This window comes from Pygoscelis adeliae, unplaced genomic scaffold (assembly GCF_000699105.1).
Source record: "Pygoscelis adeliae isolate BGI_AS28 unplaced genomic scaffold, ASM69910v1 Scaffold482, whole genome shotgun sequence".
NCBI classification, from domain to species: Eukaryota; Metazoa; Chordata; class Aves; order Sphenisciformes; family Spheniscidae; genus Pygoscelis; species Pygoscelis adeliae.
The window spans coordinates 203,936-206,195 of record NW_008824192.1 but is presented as its reverse complement, the minus strand read 5'-3'; positions in this window follow the sequence as shown (position 1 = coordinate 206,195).

Sequence of the window (2,260 nt, the reverse complement as noted above, 5' to 3'; positions counted from 1 at the left end):
CCCCCCCCCCCTTTTTTTTTTTTAAATATTAAACCAACAAGAGAGTTGTTTCTCCTATAGAAACACTCCTTTGAACTGTCAAATGCATTATTTCAAGCATGAAATTAAGTGGTCTATATTTAATAAAAAGCTACAGAACATTACAGCGGTATTAAGGACCTAAACCTTGCCGCAGGCAAGAAAGTTCCCTCGCAGATAACGGGCCAAATTCAGCAGTTACGCAACTACACAACGCCAAAGAAACTAGGCGTGCTTAAACGAGGGAAAAATTCAGCCTTGAATTTGCAGTAGATGGGGAATATCAGTGCTACGAAGTGGTTAATTTTTCATATGCTGATTCACAGCTTCTCCTAACTCCGACAGGAATCCGGAGGCAGCAAGCGCTTCAGAAATTGTCCCTTTACACCTTAACCACTGCATCAAACACAGTACGCGATTCAGCTGTACCACTTAATACCTGTATCCACGAGAGAATCTCTAGTGGGTCGTTTTCCGAGTAACCGGGGTTTAAGGATAAGACGACTATTTAAGCAGCATTTAAAGCACTGGGAGTTTAAGAGGGGCGAGTGGGTACCGTGTAATTCGGCTCAAGCAAGTCCTGCACTAAGCCTTCAGCTGAGACCTTCTGCAGCAGGGATGAAGCTTTCATTGGCAAATTTTGAGTTTTCACCTCTTGAAACATTATAGTTCACCGCTCACCTCCCAAACAAATTGAAGACTACCAGCAGCGCTGGTTTGCTGCTGTAATAGGAACTATTATGAACACTTGGCTTCAGGTTTTCCAGTCCAAAAGCTTAAAACCCCCCTCTTATTCTGCATCTCCCTAACACGTATTTGAGCTCAGTAGCGCTTTTCGCTCTTAACAGTTTGAGACCCAGCGACCAAAGCAACGCGGGGACGAAGAAGAGCCAACACACGGCATCGTCACCCCGCTGCTCTCGCTCTACACGACTTATAGCACCTATCCCCATGGTCTAATCTCTTCCTCTCCCCGTAAATAAAGCCACTCTGCTCAACACCCTCCTCCTTTCAACACAAGCCCTGCTACATTTTCACCTCTTTTGCCACCAAGAAATGACCTGCGGTGGGATGCGGTGTCCGCACCTCCCATCCCATCTGCTCCAACAAGTGGGCTCCCCTTAAAAGCTCCAGGTTTTTAAGGAGGAGAGTCCTCCCCTGTCCTCTCCAGAGTAACACATGCCACCAATTCCTCACCCTTATTTAGAAAAATGGGTCTCCCAAGTGCTTGTGCCCTCTGTTTCCTTCTGCAAAGGAGCAAACAGCTCAGGAGCTCCCATTTCCCACAGCATCTTACCCTGCAGATGGGCACCACCAGCCTTTATTTGCCCCCAAAATAATTCTGCAGGGGCCAAGTACCTCTCTCTAGCCTTGATCGCCTCTTATCTATCACAAGAGGTTGAGGTAAACGGTCCCCATCGTACGAAACTCCTCCCAGCTGCCCTGCACAGTCCTACCATCAGGCTGGGAGTTGGGAGAAGAGTCTTCCAGCCTTTGTCTTTGCAACCGAGCAGGCTCAGGATAACCTCCAGTGGTCAGATACGCTTCTCTCCTCTCACACCTTTTGCTGAGAAGGCAAGCACAGAACAGATGTTTTAGTTCTCCTCGCAGCTCTGAAAACTAAAGCCATTTATTTACTTGCAAAACACACGCAACACATGCATTAGAGAAACAAACAGCAACGATGATGGGAACATCTGCCGGGGGGAAGATTCTTCTATCCCATTGAAGTCATCTTGCAAATAACTTCATAAAGCCAGTTTTGCATAGTAAAGAGCATCACATGCTGTTTGGATAAATGCAAAAGCAGCGTTTGTGTCCCAGCAAACCAGTTTAAAAGCTGTAATCTCTCAGGCCGACTAGCAAATCCCCTTCGTGCCTGCTCCCTTACCCAACCGCACAATACAGGTTCGAGAAAACGAGCAGCAATGGCCTAAACTGGTCTTCTGCGTGGAAAATGCTTTGCTTAAATGTGGTGCCCTCCCCAGTCCTCCCTCCTGGTCCTGGGAAAGCGGCAGCCCGACAGCAGAGGACTGGATTCCCTCGTGCTTTCCAACCCGCCTGTACCTCTCGAGCATCACCTCTGCGCTGGCTCTGTTAGCAACTTCTTTCCAATACAGCCTCCTAGAGATCTTTCTGAGAAAACAATTTAACTGGCAATAAATAAAAAAAAACCCCAACTTGTAAAACTAACAGCAGCACTCTTGAGTCACTCGGTGTAACGTTTTCCTGCCCCAAGCTC